This window comes from Coenobita brevimanus, chromosome 88 (assembly GCF_032717465.1).
Source record: "Coenobita brevimanus isolate Jiangsu-jjx chromosome 88, ASM3271746v2, whole genome shotgun sequence".
Taxonomy (NCBI): Eukaryota; Metazoa; Arthropoda; class Malacostraca; order Decapoda; family Coenobitidae; genus Coenobita; species Coenobita brevimanus.
In genome coordinates this window covers 7,153,705-7,173,250 of record NC_137041.1, presented here as the reverse complement: position 1 = coordinate 7,173,250, position 19,546 = coordinate 7,153,705, and the positions used below count along the sequence as shown (strand labels likewise).

The 19,546-nt window shown below is 44.3% G+C and overlaps 1 protein-coding gene across 1 annotated transcript in view; it reads left to right on the top strand.

Annotated features, from left to right (window-relative positions):
- The window catches only part of LOC145411189 (latrophilin Cirl-like), a 217,982-nt gene that overhangs the window by 62,655 nt on the left and 135,781 nt on the right, over window positions 1-19,546 (top strand). The gene's annotated exons all lie outside the window — the stretch shown is intronic.

Sequence of the window (19,546 nt, the reverse complement as noted above, 5' to 3'; positions counted from 1 at the left end):
CCCCCCTCCACCAGCCAATCACCCACGTACCTGCCCCCTCTTGACCCTCTACAGATATGTACAGTCGCGTTCATGAGTATGGACACACTTGAAGTTGTATTTTCTACTTTAGTGTCCATGGCTGGTTGGACGTGGAACTGTTCTACTTCCCACCTGGTGTATTTACCTTCAGTGTATCAGCCATTAAGTAGAAAAGTTCTGTATTTGAACAGCAGTGAGAAGTACAGCAGACAGCATGACCACATATGTATCCTCATGTATGAACGCTACTGTACCCACCTGCCTGTTCCCTAATACTTTCACCCTTCCTCCCTTCATGCTTGCACTCCCCGTCCCTTAATACTTGCACCCCCTCTGCCTGCCCACCATCAGCCAACCACCCACTTATATTTTCCTTGTTGCCGCCAAAGACTACGGAACTTTTCTAACTGGCAGCCTCTCACATATCAGCCCCTTCCTGCTGCTCAAAGATACGTCCCTACCTCTGTGTCCCCTGAAACTTGTCCCCCACCCCCACCCACCCCATCCAGCGACCAGCCACCTCCATCCCCGTCAGTATACGAGCCCCAGTCCTCATTAATTAGGCTGTTAATCTGGTAGTAAGGGGGGAGGGGTGGTTATCTCGCTGCCCCTTCAACACACGCCCCCTCTAGTGGAAGGCCGCCATTACCCCTTTATTCCTCGGGTTTTTCTGAGGGTGGTCGTGATCCTCGAAGGTAGAAAGGAACACTGGGTCTTAATCCTAGTGTCCTTTGCAATTTATTTATGAAATATCCAAGGCCTTCTTTAAGATGACATTGGGTGCAAGTGATCAGAGGTAGGTAGATAGGTATACTGAAAAGTTGGTGTATGTTCGTCGTTATCATCAGCAACGTTGTCATTAAGTAAATATAATTAGTTCCTCATCATCGTCATCTTCATCATCATCATCATCATCATCATCATCATCATCATCATCATCATCATCATCAAGACTTACGGTAGTCTGAAAAAAATCATCATAAAGAAAAAAGTTGAACTGCATGAACAAGGAGGTAATGAAAGTCAGAAGGTAAGGAAAGGACAGGGAGAGTGTAAACAAGGAATATAACAAAAGAAAGGAGGAGGAGAAAGGAAAGTGAGAAGAAGGAAGAGCAGGGGAAAACAGAGACGAAGTGAAGGGAGAGAGGGCGAGGGGAGAAAGTAGAGTGAAAATATAGCACTAAAAATAAAGTAATTATATTTATTGATCCCAGACAGAACTCGTCTTTGCATACTTCGCTAAGGACACTGTGTCGCGTGTATTTGCAACAGGTCCTCTAGGCAATAGCTCTCTCTCTCTCTCTCTCTCTCTCACACACACACACACACACACACACACACACACACACACACACACACACACACACACACACACACACACACACACACACACACACACACACACACACACACACACACACACACACACACACACACACACACACACACACACACACACACACACACACACACACACACACACACACACACACACACACACACACACACACACACACACACACACACACACACACACACACACACACACACACACACACACACACACACACACACACACACACACACACACACACACACACACACACACACACACACACACACACACACACACCTAGTCTCCCTCCCAGCATAAATTAGCCCCTTATCTGGCCCGAGTTAATGGAAATAGACAAATGTAGCTCCTTGAGAGAAAGACATTTGTATCAGCCGTGTTAGCCTGTTGCCATCTCATCTCCTATTCCAGTCAGGCGTGAGTGAGAGAGAGAAAGGGAAGAAAATGTAAGACAAATAAGGGAAAGAGTAGAGAAAAGGAAGGAAATATAAGAGAAATAAGAGAAAGAGTAGAGAAAAAGGAAGAAAATAGAAGACAAATAAGGGAAAGAGAAAAGGAATAAAATAAAAGACAAGTAAGGGAAAGAGCAGAGGAAAAAAGGGTGAAAGACCATCTGATCGCCACTGACAAAGAAGAAAGAGTAGAGAAAAGGAAGAAAATAGAAGACATATAAGGGAAAGAGTAGAGAAAAAAAGAAAAATAAAGAAAAAGTAGAGAAAAGAAGAAAACGGAAGACATAAGGGTAAAAAACTCTCTCTCCTCTGTCGACAAAACTAAACAACAAAAAATCAAGTAAGTAAACGACCATTTGAACGCCACTGACAGAAAAAATGAAGAAAATTAAAGACAAAAAGAAAAAAATCAGTTTTCTCTCGGTCAACAAAATGAACGAGAAACAATAAATATATAATCAGTGAACGCCTCTGACAATGGAAAAACAGAGAACGAACGTATGTGAAAAACAAAACTCACTCACTCCTCGGTTTAAGAAAAAGAAACGAGAAAGTAAAATAAAAGAAGCTGTAAATATCACAGAAGAAACGAGAATAATTGAAAAATAAAAAAGATTGATCCTTCTCCTCGGTCGGCAAAAATAAAAGAAAAAGAAAATGAAATAAAAACACAGATCTTCAGTCTGCTCAGTTATAACCCAGACGCTTTGTTTTGATCACCGTGTTTTGAGATTATGAAACGCTTGGAGACGTGGATTAATGCGATCTCTCTCTCTCTCTCTCTCTCTCTCTCTCTCTCTCTCTCTCTCTCTCTCTCTCTCTCACCAGTCCAACATCACCTTCCCTTATCCCGCACCTGATACGCCAGTCCCTTTAAGACCATTTGTCCGCGTTGACTGGCGGTTTGAGGACTGATTCCTTCGATTTTCAGAGTTTAATTGGTGTGTTGGTGGAGGGAGGGGGGGGGCTTTTTTGGGGGGTGAGCTTTGGGGGGGGCCTTGGGGGGGGTCTAAGCTACAGTCGACAGAAGAAGTTTTGGAGCTCCTGCGTTAAAAGAAAGAAAGAAAAAAAAAAGCGTAAATGAAAGCAATCAGCAATTCAACTGTCGGTTCATTTGGAGGCAGTTTGTTATATGGTGGGTTATAATTAAGGTAAATGTACTCTTTTCACTTTAACTTGGCTTAGATTTTCGTCCTTTTGCTCCATATTTCACGAAGTTCTGTGGCAGAAAAAGACAAATACTAGGACTCTATATCATTTCCATAGCACTACTTCATTGTTAGCCTCGTATTCTAGTGTTAATGTATTGCTACGGCTCAACATTGTAGATAGATAAATGGCAGTTTTAAGCCAAGTTGGTGTAAAAATGGTATAGTCAATGAGCCGAAAGATGGAAACGTGGGAAGGATCAGAAGTAGTTTGGATCTGATAAAAGGTTTGTCTTGTGTTTTGATGTGTATGGGCATTGTTAGCCTCTACAAATTTAGGTTGATGTCAAATTAAGATGATTTGCTGATATTCGGGGTGAAGGGTAAAGCTTGACGAAGGTAGGATTAGAAAGAGTTTTTTTTTAGTTTTTACGTATCTGGCCCTTCGAGTGACTATAAGCACGTCACGTTAACTTTGCACAGATTTTTGTCTCATGCATCTTACTTCGCATAGCTCAGTGGCAGAAAAAGACAATACTTCGGCTCTGCATCCTTTCTCTCGCCATTCTTCGTGACTAGCATCATATTTCAGTTATTAATCTATTGTTACAGCTAAGTATTCGAGATGAAGAGATGGCAAATTTAGGCCAAGTTTGAGTAAATGCAGCATAGACTTTCAGATGAGCCCCTTCCATCCCATGCCGTATTTGTATCCTTCATGTTACCAGACGATTTTTATATCTTGTAAAGAGAATCCTGATGCTGTAGGTTGACTGGATCGTTCCCCTCATGTTCGAAAGTCTCTCTAAGCTGAATAATATAGTTTGATCACACTAGCAGGACTTAAATCAAGAGTAAGTCGTCGTGCTGCAGAATTTAGTTCCATATAATGTTCATTTCTGGATTGGCATGGCAGAAATTAGTGCAGTAGGGTACAGTCGACACAGATTGTACAGATGCTTATACATTTGGTGATACTAAAGCGAAGCGATAGTTTGTCTAATGTTTTCGATATGTCTGACTATTCTGAGATTTAATTGAATGACACTGTTGATTGCAGTATACTGTTATTGAAACAGCCAGTGCAGAGTTATAGTTACTGAAACAGGAGATAGTATACGGTAGTTGAAACAGAACATTCAAAACAACATTTCAAAGCTCATCTCATACTCCCTCACCATCAAAATACAAATCACAGCGGGAGTCCCCACACTTTTGCCACTGCCTGTGCGTGTTACCCTGGCTCTGGTGGCTGGTATGTGGAGTCCCCTGCTGGTGGGGGGTGACTGCCAATGACCCGTTTCTCCCCCTATAATTAGACGGTCCCTGGGGCGTCCATTGAAGATGTTGTAAATTGCGTTCTTTAGAAGCTGGACGGCTAGAGGTTACGTATCAAGGAGCAGGAATGTTGCAAGATATATGGCTGGATATTGCTGGATGTACAGCGTTACAGAGTGTTTGTTGTATGCTAAAAATATCTAACTTCCTGCACCTCATGATAACATTTTCCCTTTTAAATTTATATCTTTGTATCAACAGCCAGGAAGTCAGAAGTTGATGCTGAGAGATTTAAGTGTATTTTAATTTAGATACCTCTTTTTTTCTTTTTTTTAAATGAAAATACAAGGCTTCATGTTTTGGAACCTTAGGTCTGTATTCCTGTCAGTTAAGAGGATTACTAGCACCTCTTCCATAGCGATTTATTTTTGGATATTGGAGACTAATATCCTTTTGTGAGTTATTTATGCAGAGTATGGCGATATTGGAATCATTTATATATTGCAGAATAGGACGATAAGGTGTAATGTGCAACATAAATCATTTAGGAAAAGGCGTTTGGGAGAATACGAACCGTGAAGTCTTTATGTTCGTGGGTGCTGGTGTCAGGACTTCATTATTTACTGAGCCAACTCACTACGATGACGTCACTTTTACGAGTTATTCCTAATACCGCCAGGCGATTCTGTTCAGGTTAGGAGCGGTCTCTCGAAGTGAAGAAGGGTCGGTAGCAATCACCACTAACTTTCTTACAGTGAAATATTTAATGAGATGTTTAACCTAGGAGTGGAATGTGGCTGGAAAAAATATAAAACATAGTCGTAGGGAAGGAGATAAGCAACCATTCTGTCCTTCATCCACCTTATTGAGCTGTACCATAATAATTTTTGACACAAATAAGATATTAAGAGGTTAGTGGTCATGTGGCTGGACCTAAACGCAAGACCTCCCCTAGGTCCTAGCATGGGTAGACGAGTACATTGTCTGGTAAAATGCACACGATTATATATTCATGGCTTACCGAACTGCAGAGTATTAGGTATTTATGGACAGGTAAAATATACAGGATTAGCCAGGCACGATCTTGTAAAATAGAGTGGATTAGATGGGACTATTGGTGGTGATGTGGGTGAACCTCCAGCCTCTTTCTTATTAAATCTTGACCGACAGTAGTTTTTTCTCCTTAATATGACCCAGATCTTCGTCTTTTTTAAACTTATTTATTATTACATCTCGGCCTTTCACCTTAACTTGACGCAGATTTTCGTCCTTTTAAGCGTACTTGTCATTACATTTGGATCTTGCACCTTAACTTGTCGCAGATTTTCGTCCTTTTAAACTCATTTCGTATTACATTTTGGCCTTTCACCTTAACTTGGCTTGATTTTCGTCCTTTTGCAGTTTTCACCAAGCTCACTGGCAGAAAAAAAGCAATTCTACAGCTTTTCTTCCTTTCCATAGCACTTTTTCGTGACTAGCATATTATTAGGGTTCATCTATTATAACTCAGTATTCGAGAGAGATGGAGACTTTAGGCCAGGTTAGAGAAAAGGAGTATAGGTTTCAGTCCTCGCCAGCAGTGTCCCCTTAACCCCTTCAGCCTGAGGTAATTTTTCCTGAGTTACATAAATTTGCCTCTAGATATCGGGATAAAATAAAGCGCCTCATTTTCACGGCGTAAATATAGAATGTTTTTAACCCTTTCATGCAGAGATGGTCTCTCTCTCTCTCTCTCTCTCTCTCTCTCTCTCTCTCTCTCTCTCTCTCTCTCCAAGTGTAAGGTTTATGCTTTGGTGGTGACAGCATAAATAACTAAATAAATAATATCTCAAATAGACGTGGTAATTGATCAGTCTATTACCTCCTGTTTATGAGTATTTCTTCTGTGATTTCTGTTGGTCTTAAATAGTGGTTGCAATGGAGAGAAAATGAGTACGCTTCTGTCTTACGAGTACTATCCTTGTCTTATACCTATAGAATAGATATCTTAGTTTGAAAGGGCCCGTAGGGGTGTTGCTGTTTGCTTTTTCCCTAGTACTCCTTTTTACATTGGAATAACAGCAGTAAAGCAACAATCTCTCACACACACACACACACACACACACACACACACACACACACACACACACACACACACACACACACACACACACACACACACACACACACACACACACACACACACACACACACACACACACACACACACACACACACACACACACACACACACACACACACACACACACACACACACACACACACACACACACACACACACACACACACACACACACACACCAGCATAGCATTTACAACCACCACACCCCCCAAACCAGTCTCAGCCACCACCAGGCCAGCCCCGCCTCTAGTAACATCGCTACTCGCTACCACAATTACATACCCAGCCCGACCACATCCACAGCCAACAATCATTATGCCAACCACAAGTGCAGAGAAGGATGCATGTTATAGTTACCCCTTAAATGTATTCTCTGGGGGCTAAGTACTGCCACCACAACCACCACCATTTCTACTATTACTACCACTGCACAACTATTACTATCACCACCACATACTACTACTGTTACCACACCACAACAACCACCTACTGCTACTACTACTACACTACAAGCACCACCACCACAACAACAAATTACAGCTGCATTACAAACCTCTAAACGTTTTTCTCTGGGCAACAACCACAACAATGGATGAACGTTTTAGTGACCCCTCAAAAAGTTTTCTCATAGTTAGGAACAAAAGTTAGGGGTCTGGAAATTTGAGAGTTTCGACTGCATACATACCGCCTGTTCTGCATATCAACTGGTGCCGGAAAATTGCAAAACTGGCCAAAATTATGCGTCTTTTTTTCGTTTTTTTCCTCGCGTTAAAATTGTAAAGAAGTATTATAGAAGTGGAGGAATTGTGACTCCTTTACTACCTTGATTATTTATTCATTTATTTTACTTATTTACTTATTTGCTTCATGTAAGGGAGGCATTTTTGTAGTGAGGGCATTTTGAAGTTGTCGCCGGTAACCTCTTCACCGCGATGATGAGATTTTTATATATTCTGCTGGTTACATCCGGGCGAGTTTATACAATTTCGGACTGACTCTCTCTCTCTCTCTCTCTCTCTCTCTCTCTCTCTCTCTCTCTCTCTCTCTCTCTCTCTCTCTCTCTCTCAGTTAAATGCGCAAGATTCACGTAAAAATTGATGTATTGTTATGTAGACTAAGTGATAAAGAAGATAGAGAATATTTAATGAGCGGTATTCTTTGACTCTGGGGGGGTTTCGTGTCACCTATTTTTTAGCGATTTATTTTTCCTGTCATGCTTTTATATTCTCTTGTAAGCCGTCAGAGTGGTTTGCGTCAGTGAAGTGCAGGGGAGTGTTAAGGATAATTCGCTGAGGAAAGGGTGTTACGACTGAGCCACCGAGAATCCCAGTAACACAAAGTACTATAATAGGCTGTAACACACACACACACACACACACACACACACACACACACACACACACATACACACACTGTAAAGCTTAGTACAGGTGTAGGACTGCAGAAAGAGAGAGAGAGAGAGAGAGAGAGAGAGAGAGAGAGAGAGAATAACTGACAAATGACGAAAGACAGATAGGCAGTATTGGTAAGGAAGAAAGAAATACAGAGAGAGAGAGAGTGAGTGAGCGACAAATGACGACAGAGTAATGGTGAAAGAGAGAGAGAGAAAGAGAGAGAGAGAGAGAGAGAGAGAGAGAGAGAGAGAGAGAGTGACAAATGACGACAGACAGACAGTAATGGTGAGAGAGAGAGAGAGAGAGAGAGAGAGAGAGAGAGAGAGAGAGAGAGAGAGAGAGAGAGAGACCCTGAGTGACATAAAGCAAGGGAGTGGACATAAAACTGTGGCTCCGAGTCCATTCTTCATACTTTCCTTTGTTTCCAGCAGTCTCCCCTTCGGATTATTCTCTCTCTCTCTCTCTCTCTCTCTCTCTCTCTCTCTCTCTCTCTCTCTCTCTCTCTCTCTCTCTCAAAAATCCACACTGATTCTGTTATATATTTTTCTCTCGTAGCTGCACTGACCTCCATTTTCTTTTATTTTTCTGTTTTTATCTCTTTGTTATCCTATTTCGTAGCTTATGTGATTTAAGTATTTTTCGTAATGTTTTGCTTTTGTAGTTGCGTTTTTCATTATCTGTCATCCAGTTTACAGCTTTCACCATTGCTTTCTTCTTTTTTTCTTCATGGTTTTTCATTTACTTTAGTCCTCCATGTCTTTCATATCTCTCAAGATCCTGTTTTCTTTTCTCCATCACCTTTTTTTTTGTCATTATATTTCTGCTTCCTTCACCCAGTTTATTTCCTCATCTATCTTTTTTTTTTCTCCTTTTTTTTGGTTTATTCTTTCTTGTCCATTCGGTCTTTCCCTCTCCCTTCGATCTTTCCCTCTCCCTTCGATCTTTCCCTCTTCTTTTCCATTTCTTCCTCCAACTCTTCAGTATTTCCCTTTCTTTCACCTTTCCCTCTATCTCCATTCCTTCTCATCTTTCCCTCCACTTCCCCCACCTTTACCCTCCACTCCCCCACCCTTCTCACCACTCCCCTACCTTTCCCCCCATCCCCCCACCTTACCCCCCGTTCCCCCCACCTTTCCCCCCACTCCCATCATCTTCCCTTCTACTCCCTTTATCTGCCCCTCCACTCCCATCATCTGCCCCTCCATTTCCTTCATCTGCCCCTCCACTCCCTCCATCTGCCCCTCCACTCCCTCCATCTGCCCCTCCACTCCCTCCATCTGCCCCTCCACTCCCTCCATCTGCCCCTCCACTTCCTTCATCTGCCCCTTCATTCCTTTCATCTTCCTCTCCACTCCCTTCATCTTCCCATCCACTCCCTTCATCTTCCCCTCCTCTCCTTTCAACTTTCCCACCACTCCCCTCATCTTTCCCTCCACTCTCCCCGCCATTCTCTCCATTCCCCCTGTCATTCTCTCCACTCCTCTCGCATTTCTCTCCACTCGCCCCTCCTTTCCCCCCACTCCCCCCTCCTCTTCCACCTTTCCCCCCACTCCCCCCTCCTCTTCCTCCTTTCCCCCCACTCCCCCCTCCTCTTCCTCCTTTCCCCTCACTCTCCCTACATTTTTTCCCCATTCCCCTCTTCCTTTCCAGCTTTTCCACAACTTTTTTCCCTCACTCACCCTTCCCTCCACCTTTTCCTCCCCTCCTGTCTCCCCCTCCACCTCTCCCTCCACCTCCACTCTTTCCTCCGCCTCCAAAGTGATCAAGGGAGGAAAGAGGGAAGATGGGACACAGAATCGATGAAGACTGCTGCCTCCCTCTCTTCCTTCCTCTTCCTCCTCCTCTTTCACACCTCTTCCTCCACTCTTCCATACCCCTTCCTCCACTCTTCCACATCCCTCCCTTCACTCTTCCTTCTCATCCACTTTCCCTTCCCTCTTCCTCCTCCTTCCACTTGCTTCCCTCCTCTCACCCACTTTCCTTTCTCTACCCACATCGCGTCCTCTCTTCTCACTCACTTCGCTTAGTTCTGTCACCCACCTGTCTCACTCCCACCTCATCTCTCCCTCCTTCCACTTCTCCTCATCCATTTCCCTCCCTTCATCCGCTTCTAATTTTCCTGAACTCAATCCATTTCCCACTTCCCTTCCATCCACTTCCTTCTTTTTATATGTTTCTCTCCACTCTACTCTTTTCGTCATCCATCTTCACCATTTTCACTCATGCCTTCCCCCTTCCCACTTCCTTCTTCCAAACTTCTCTCTTTCCTCCAGTTTCCCTCCTTCTATCCCTCCTTTCTCTCTACCACTTCCACCCACTTCCTTCCTCACAGTGCTTCCTCCCACTTTCTTCCTCACATTGCTTCCTCCCACTTCCTTCCTCCCACTCATTCCCCTTTCTCCTCTCGCCTCATCTCTCCTTCTCCTCCTTACACCAAGCTCTCTCCACCCGCAGTATTTCCCCCTCCCATCTACTTACCCACTCACTCTCTCTCTCTCTCTCTCTCTCTCTCTCTCTCTCTCTCTCTCTCTCTCTCTCTCTCTCTCTCTCTCTTTTTCTCCCAACCTATCATTCCTTCCCATTTCCCCCCTCCCCCTCCCCCTCTAGGCCTGGCTTGATAGAATTTGTGTGTGTGTGTGTGTGTGTGTGTGTGTGTGTGTGTGTGTGTGTGTGTGTGATAGGGGGATCCAGGGCCCTCACGTCGGATCTGCTGGGGATTGTCTGATTCTCTCGCTTTGATTCCCTGGGGAGGACGCTGAGGGGGGCTCGGGAGGAGAGGGAGTGGGGAGGAGTGGAGAGGAGAGGGAGAGAGTTGGGAGGAGTGGAGAGGAGAGGGAGAGAATAGTGGAGTGAGGAGAGGGGGAGAGAATGGGGAGTGAAGGAGAGGAGAGGAGGGAGTAGACGAGAGGAGAGGGAGAGAATGGGGAATGGAGAGAGGGAGAGTGGGGAGCAGAGGAGAGGAGAGGGGAAGAATGTGGAATGAAGACGTGGAGGGGGGAGGGATGGAGAGTGGAGAGGAGAGGGGAAGAGTGGGGAGTGGAGGAGAGGTAAGGGAGAGTGAGGGAGGTGAGGATAGGGGAAGCGTGGATAGGAGAGATGAGGAGAAGGAAGGATGTTGGAGAATAGGAGAGGGATTTGGAAGGGAGGAGAGGGGAGATGGTAAGGGTAAAATGGAGTGTAGGAGAGAAAGTTGGATAGGCAGTGGAGAAAGGAAGATAGGAAGGAGAGATGGCGAGAGGGAACGAGGGTTGTAGAATTGGAGAAGGCAGGGGGTGTTGTGTAGAGAGAGAGAGAGAGAGAGGCTTACGAGATACACTCAAGTAGGAGGGGTGGGAAGGAGGGAGAGTAGGAAAGGAAGGGGTAAAGGATAACATGGTGAGGGAGTACATAACATAACATAGGTAACATAACGGGTCTGTTGTGATAAGAAACCAATTTCACTAGAGATTTAATCAACATGCGTAAGAAAGATAAAAAAAAAAAAAAAGAGAGGACTGTTTTTCCACACCCACCACGCCTTCCGGGAAAAAAAGCTGGCAGGAAAAAGACAGTAAAACGCCATGCTAGTTAGAAAATAAGAGTAGCCTTTGTATTGGAAGCACAAGAGGAAATACAATGAAAAGACGGAAGAGAAAATACGATACACTAGGCAAACTCTAATCTGCAAATCTGACACAAGAGCATATATGTAATCGCAGAATATTCTCATTACGTGTTCGTTTTATTGTTGTTAGTGAGTAAAGAGAGGGGAAGGTGAATAAAGCGGAGGGTAGATTGTGTTGAGGAGAAAAGAATAAAATTATAGTGGCCTTGAGGAAGTGGGGAAGGAGGAAGAGGAAGAGGAGGAGGAGGAAAAGGAAGAAGAGGAGGAGGAGGAGGAAGGTTTGAGAGATCTTGGAGGACGACAGGAGATGGGTTGAAGAGAAATGAGGAGGAAATGGTGAGAGAAAATAGGATAAGCGCCACGCAGGGTAGGAAAACGGTGAGAGAGAGAGAGAGAGAGAGAGAGAGAGAGAGAGAGAGAGAGAGAGAGAGATTCTTAATCTTTATAATTGTGTTAGTTGAGGCAGGCACCCACACAGAAGACCTAAGGGAGTAAATAGGGGTAGGGGGTAATGGGAAGGCACAATGGGGTGAGATGAAATGGGGGAAGTTAGAGAGAGAGAGAGAGAGAGAGAGAGAAAGAGAGAGAATTTAGAGGAAAGGGTGGGGGACATTGCCTTCTCTCCCTTTTATTCTCTATCTTTTTCTTCCATTTTCTCCCCTTAACTTTCTCTTGTAATATATATTAGGTCACAATGACTTCCTTCCTATTCTTCCTTCCTTCATTTCTTCATTCTTTTCTCTTCCTCTCCCTTTTCTCTCTCCTTCTTTCCCCTTTCTCTTCCATCCTCCCTCCTCTCTTCCCCCTTTCTCTTGTAAACCCCACCTTCCTTACCATCCCTTTCCTCATCCTCCCACCATTTCATCATTCTCTTGTCTTTCCTCTCCCTTATCTGTCTCCTTCTTCTCCCCTTTCTCTTCCTTCCTCCCTCCTTTTTTCCCCATTTCCCTTGTAGCCCCCACCTTCCCTACCATCCCTTTCCTCTTCCTCTTCATCTCATCCCTCCTCTGACCTTTGCCAGCTGCACCTCTCCCTTCATATCTCTCTCGGTCACATTTCTCCTTTCATCTTTTATTTAACACTTCGAGGACATGAACTTCCTGTTTGATCATCCTCCTTTACTTTCAGTCCCTACTTTCCATTTTTGCTTCATTTCTCTTCCTCCTTCCTCATAGCTTCCTCCCTCTCCCTAATTCTCTTCTTTCTCACAAAACTTTCTCTTTTCCTACCGTCTTCTGTTTTTCTGTCACTTTCCTGCAACCATTCCACCTCTTTTCTCCCGTTTCCTTTGACGCTCCATCTCACCATGTCCCTCTCCCAGGTCGCATGTCTCCTTTCATCTCTCTCCTGTAACATTTATTCGGTGACATGATCCCTCGCTCGTGCTCTGTAATCTTCCACCCTCTGTTCCCTTCTCGCTCTCTTTTTCTCTATTTTTCTTTGCCTCGTCCCCTGGGTAAAGAAAGGAGTTACGACAGCCAGGGCTCGATCGTGTTACAAAGAGTTTCTGGAGATTATGACAAAGAGATTCTGGAGATTATAGAATTAGGGCTGGACGGACTGGTGGATGTATGTGCGGATTAGACAGAGAGGGAGAGCTTGATAAGATAGAGGATTAACAGATAAATTGATAGGTAGATAGATAGAATGGAGATTTTTGAAGGGGCACTGGCTGGAAGGGCTGAGGGATGCATGTGTGGATTAGACAGAGAGGGAAAACTAGATGAGATAGATGGAGGATTGACAGATAGATGGATAAACAGATGTAGGATTGTTATAGAAGTGCAGATGTAGATTAAGAGGGAAAGCTAGATCAGACTGATGAGAGGAGATAAAATAGAAAGATATATGATTACACGCATTCAAGGACTTGTTACTTAAGCTGGAGGGATTGAAGGATGAGTGCGTGGATTAGAGAGAGAGAGAGAGAGAGAGAGAGAGAGAGAGAGAGAGAGAGAGATCAGACAGACAGAAGAATGATTATAACTTGATACGGTGACAAAAGATGATTATTTTCCACATACAAATCTTAAATGTATGAACGTAAAGAATTGCATAAATTTATTGAAGGATGTAGAGAGGAGACAGAAAGGAAGATAGATTAGACAGACGAAAGCCTGATAGAACGATAATCTGATGGGGTGACGGAACAAGACGAAACAGAATGATAAAACCTGAATATTGATTACACATACAAATCTTAACTTCGTCAGCTGATTTGCAGGGGATTAGAGACTGATTGTGTTGATAAGAGAGAGAGAGAGAGAGAGAGAGAGAGAGAGAGAGAGAGAGAGAGAGAGAGAGGCGGAAAGAGTCAATTTCGAGTCAAGCCAAGAGTCAGCATCGAGTCAAGAGTCAACATCGAGTCAAGAGTCAGCATCAAGAGTCAAGCCAAGAGTCAGCATCAAGAGTCAAGCCAAGAGTCAACATCGAATCAAGAGTCGGCATTGAGTCGGCATGGAGTCTAGTCACTTCCCTTCTGCTGACACACATCCGCACCTGACCTAACCCGACCTGGCCCCCGAGCGAGACAAACCATGAATATGTTGATGGGGGCCTGAGAAATGAATGTGATTACGGGAGATAAAATGTGTGTCGCTGGGTAGATCTTTAGAGAGAGAGGGAGAGAGAGAGAGAGAGAGAGAGAGAGAGAGTGGATAGATAATTGGATATATAAATGGAAGAATTACAATCTCTTTGGTCCAGGAACACTGAAAATCCTCTTGATCCATTTTGTACAAGAACCAGTAAAATAATAAACAAGGAAGGAAGGGACGAAAATAAGGAAAAAGGGAAGATAGAAAAGATGAAAAAAAGAAAGATCCACCACGTTGTGAAAAACAGATGTACAGGACAAAAGCTAAAACTAGGAAAGAAGGAAAAAGGAAAGAAAAAATAGAAGAAAACACAAATAAGACAGAGCCACAGCTAATATGAAAAGAGGACATACTGAGCCTTGAAATAAAGTAGGAAGGAAAAGAGAGAAAGTTAGAAAAAAGAGAAAAGAAGAGAAGAAAAAAGAGGCAAGACCCACCACCGCGTATGAAAAGAGAGCATATAAAAAAAAAAATGTCTTGACCAGTTCAATTTAGGAACAAGATCTTTCAAGAATTCGTCGGGATGAGGAAAGGAATCCATTGAATTTTGGGAAAAAGTTTTGTACAATGGAAGTTGGGAGGGACACGAGGGATGGAGAGAGAGATTGGTAGGAGGGAGGGACGGATGGGGGGATGGAGAGAGAGATTGGTAGGAGGGAGGGACAGATGGGGAGATAGAGGGAGATTGGGAAGAGAGAGGGACAGATGGTTGGAGGGAGATTGGGAGAAGGGAGGGACAGATGGGGGGATGGAAAGAGATTGGGAGGAGAGAGGGACAGATGGATGGAGGGAAACTAAGAGGGAAGGATATTGGGAGGGATGGAAGAGAGAGAGAGAGAGAGAGAAGGATAGCCCCCCCCCCTTATCCACAACGCGGCAGCATCAATTTGACAAGTTATGAGCGTCTGGGCCTAGAGGGAGAGCAGGACATTCTTGCCATAGATGCCGTGCCATTGATCTGATTGCCATAGTTGGGGGACAAGGGCAGGGATAGGGAGTGGCAGGGGGAATTGTGAGGGGGAGAGGGGGCAAAAGGAGGGATAGGGGAGGAAGGAGGCTGAGGAGAAATAGATGGACAAGGAAGAGGGGTAGAGGAAGGGTAAGGAGAAGGAAGAGGTAGATAGGAGGGGAAGGACAAGGGCAGGAGTAGGCAGTGGTAGGGGGAGGTGTGAAGGGGAGAGGGGGCAGATGGAGGGGTAGGGTAGGACGGAGGCTGAGGAGGAATAGATGGGCAAGGAAGAGGGGCAAAGGAAGGGTAAGGAGGAGGAAGAGGTGGATAGGAAGGGAATAAGAGGGTGGTTTGGGGGAGGAGTGGGGGTAAAGAAGTCAGAGGTGTGGGTAGAGGGAAGCGGTGTGTGTAGGAGGGAGGCGGGGAGGTGTTTGTAATAGAGAGATGGAGAAGTGGGGGGGTGGGGGAGGTGTTCATAAGAGAGAAGAAGATTGGATTTAGGATCAGGAGAATTTGGATGATGAAGTATAAGGAAGTATGAGACACGATAGAGATGATGATGATGGTGATGACGATGTTGATTCATAAATAAATTTACATGAATATTAATGGGGTCAGTAGAAAAGGAGAACGAAGAATAATAAGAAAATGAAAGCCTGAGTAAAAATAATCCATTGAAAGAATAAGAGACCAAGGAAGAAGGAGAGGGAGACTGAGTATGTGAGGGAGGGTGGCGCTGTGTTGAGAGGAGGGGGTCGTTGCAGAATAGGAACAAGAATACATGGGAGACGTGATTTAGCAGCCGCCCCTCACAGGATGTAGAGTCTGGCAGTAGATGGATAGGTAGAGAAAAGTTATTGTGTCGGAGGTATCGAGATGAGATGGAATAATGGAAAGAAGGAATGAGAGAGAGAGAGAGAGAGAGAGAGAGAGAGTATATTTAATTACGAAGGGGGAGAAAACTAATTGAATGGGATGATGGAACACACACACACACACACACACACACACACACACACACACACACACACACACACACACACACACACACACACACACACACACACACACACACACACACACACACACACACACACACACACACACACACACACACACAGCAAATGGCCATACTTCGTTTCCCATCAGATCTTCCAGTATTATCATTTTTTTTTTACTAGCTATTTTTTTTTGTCTTGAGATACCATTGTGAAAATTTTACACTGACACCGTAACCTCTTCAATATGGCGACGTCCTTATTTTCATTTTTTCTTTATTTTATATATTTTTTGCCTTTTTATATATTTTGCTGGTGTCGGCGAATTTATGCAGCATTGGACATGAGAGACTTGGAAGTGGGGGGCTTTGGTAATATGCCTTACTTAATTCCTTTACAATTAGAGCCTTCATTAGCTGAGGAAAATAGCTTGTTAGTAGCGTGATTGAAATGAGAAAGACCGTTTGCTACTCAAGGGGGTATAATCAGTGTGCAGGAATATCATTAGCCTCAAATTACCTCAGATTACCTTTCATCACACCTAACCACAAACTCTTCACCCTAAGACACCCCGTTATAAGTTTGGAGATTGCCTTTCACAACAACAACTAACAACCCTCCTCACCCTACGCCCCATTTAGCCTTAAAAGCCCTTCTCAGCCTAGTTTACCAGAGTTTGCCCTACCTTCCCATTTTTCTCCCTCACAAGGCCTAGGTAATTGAACACCCAACCCTACTTTACTATATAGGGCGGCCTCTCTCCCTCCCCAGCCCTATACTTGGTCTTGTTTAACCATGCCTCACCTTCACCTCAGCTCATTTTCACTCTGCCTCACCCTCATCTCACTCTTTCATTCATTACTGTCCTTTGTAGGGGGCCCTCTCTCACACCCCACGCTCTTAGGTTTCTCTCTCACACCCAGTCACACAGATGTCTCCTCCTCATTCTATTCACCTTCCATCCCCCCCTCTCTCACCCCTCTCACCTCTCATCTTCCCACTCGCCCTCCATCCTCCCTCTTATCCTCCATCCTCCCTCTTATCCTCCATCCTCCCTCTCATCCTCCATCCTCCATATTACCATCCATCTTCTCTCACATACTTCTCTAGCCCCATTCATTCCAAAACATTTTTATCTGCTCATCTGCAGTCTCATCACCTCACAGCAACCCCCACTCACCCTCACAGCAACCCCCACTCACCCTCACACCTCTCTCACACCTATACACTCCCTCACACCCACACACCGTCACACCCACACACCGTCACACCCACACACCGTCACACCCACACACCGTCACACCCACACACTCCCTCACACCCACACACTCCCTCACACCTACATTCTCCCTCACACCTACATTCTCCCTCACCCACACACTCCCTCACACCCACATTCTCCCTCACACCCACATTCTCCCTCACCCACACACTCCCTCACCCACACACTCCCTCACACCCACATTCTCCCTCACCCACACACCCTCACACCGAAACAACCTCACACTCCCTCACACCCACACACTCCCTCACACCCACACACTCCCTCACACCCACACACCTCCTTTCACCCACGCTTCCCCACCCTCCCCCTCTCACCCCACCCTCCCCTTCTCACCCCACACCTCTCCCTTGTCTCCCCCTAAAAGCAGCCTGATAGAGTTACAGTGGGATGGGGCAGCGTATTTGCATATAATGTGGGCCGAGTCTCCCGTAAGATATCGGGTCTGGCACCATATCCACAAACCTTCCTAAGCTTAAGTGTAACATATAAATTTTCCTAAGCTTAAAGTCTGTGTAAGATTGTTTGTATATACGACTGTCACCACTTGTACAGCTGCCAAAAACTATCAAATTTGAGTGAGTTCTAAAGTGAGAAAATACGATAAATAGAACGACTTATGGTCATAGTTAATCTTAATGGAGACTTGTATATCCTGTAAATTGATTAGGAACCTTTATAAATGCCTCAGGGTTAGGTGGGGTATTCATAAAGGGTCTTAAGCTAATTTCACCATATGCCAGCCTCCTTGGAAGTTATATCATCGTGAAAGTTATGTCTGGTTATATTTTTTTCACACTGTTATTCACTTTAGTTTTGGTGGCAAGTGTTTGATGGCATCATACTGTAGGTGTGGGTATATGTAAAAACAATAATATACGCAGCTTAGACACAGGAAAGTTTATGAATACAGACCCCTTGTATATTTTTTTCACCTCCTACCTTTAGGGATGGGGGGATGAGGGGCCTTCTTCCTTCTTCCTACTCCACACCTGGGCTATCTTCTTCAGTCATTCTTTCCTTCATTCATTCTTTCCTTCATTCATTCTTTCCTTCATTCCTCCCTTCCCAGCAGCTGGACTTCCTTCCTTCCTTCATATTTCAACACCTGTGCCTCCTTCTTTTCTTCCTTCTCAACACCTGGGCCCCCTTGTTTCCTTCCTTCCGTCCTTCCCTTTGTTATTTGGCTCTTGCTTTGTTATGTTCTGACTGAGTTTTTTTTTTGGACTATGAGATACACACACACACACACACACACACACACACACACACACACACACACACACACACACACACACACACACACACACACACACACACACACACACACACACACACACACACACACACACACACACACACACACACACACACACACACACACACACACACACACACACACACACACACACACACACACACACACACACACACACACACACACACACACACACACACACACACACACACACACACACACACACACACACACACACACACACACACACACACACACACACACACACACACACACACACACACACACACACACACACACACACACACACACACACACACACACACACACACACACACACACACACACACACACACACACACACACACACACACACACACACACACACACACACACACACACACACACACACACACACACACACACACACACACTCTTTAGCTGTATATACTACCTTAAGTTAATTTGCTGCCCACAGTATTTATATCTCCATTGGATCAGAAGCTTCGAAACACACTCTTATATTCGCATGTTACTGCCACAAACACCACAGTCTGTCTATCTGAATTACTCCCATATTCTCTTAAGTTTAGGAAGCTTTGTAACATCTGGACAGTATTGATCTCAGTATACAGTAGATTTTTATTTTCGTATGTTAACTGTATTTTTTTTACATGGACACAGATCACACAGTATATTAACCTACCAAATACAGCAAAAAATAAAAAGAAAGTGTGGGTAAGCTTCCTTCACTGACAATAGTTCGGTTGTTACGTATAATTTCTTATGTACCATCACAGAAACAGTTATCTTCCCAGCTCGTCTGAAGAAAATTTACAACTGGCGAAATATAGTGAAAACCCTATCTCTGCCAATGCGTGTTTCAGATGCTTCGATTTTTCTGCTACGTATTCGTCAAACTTTGGGAATATACCTGTGTCGGTGCCTGTACATACTAGACACAGATCCCAAGGGTTCGTATCTATCAGGGAGCTTTTTCACGATAAAATCTCCATAGCCGTCTTTTATTATCAGAAATAGTTTAGTTTTTCATTTTTTTTTTCACTTCTGTATTCACTCTAGCTGTGT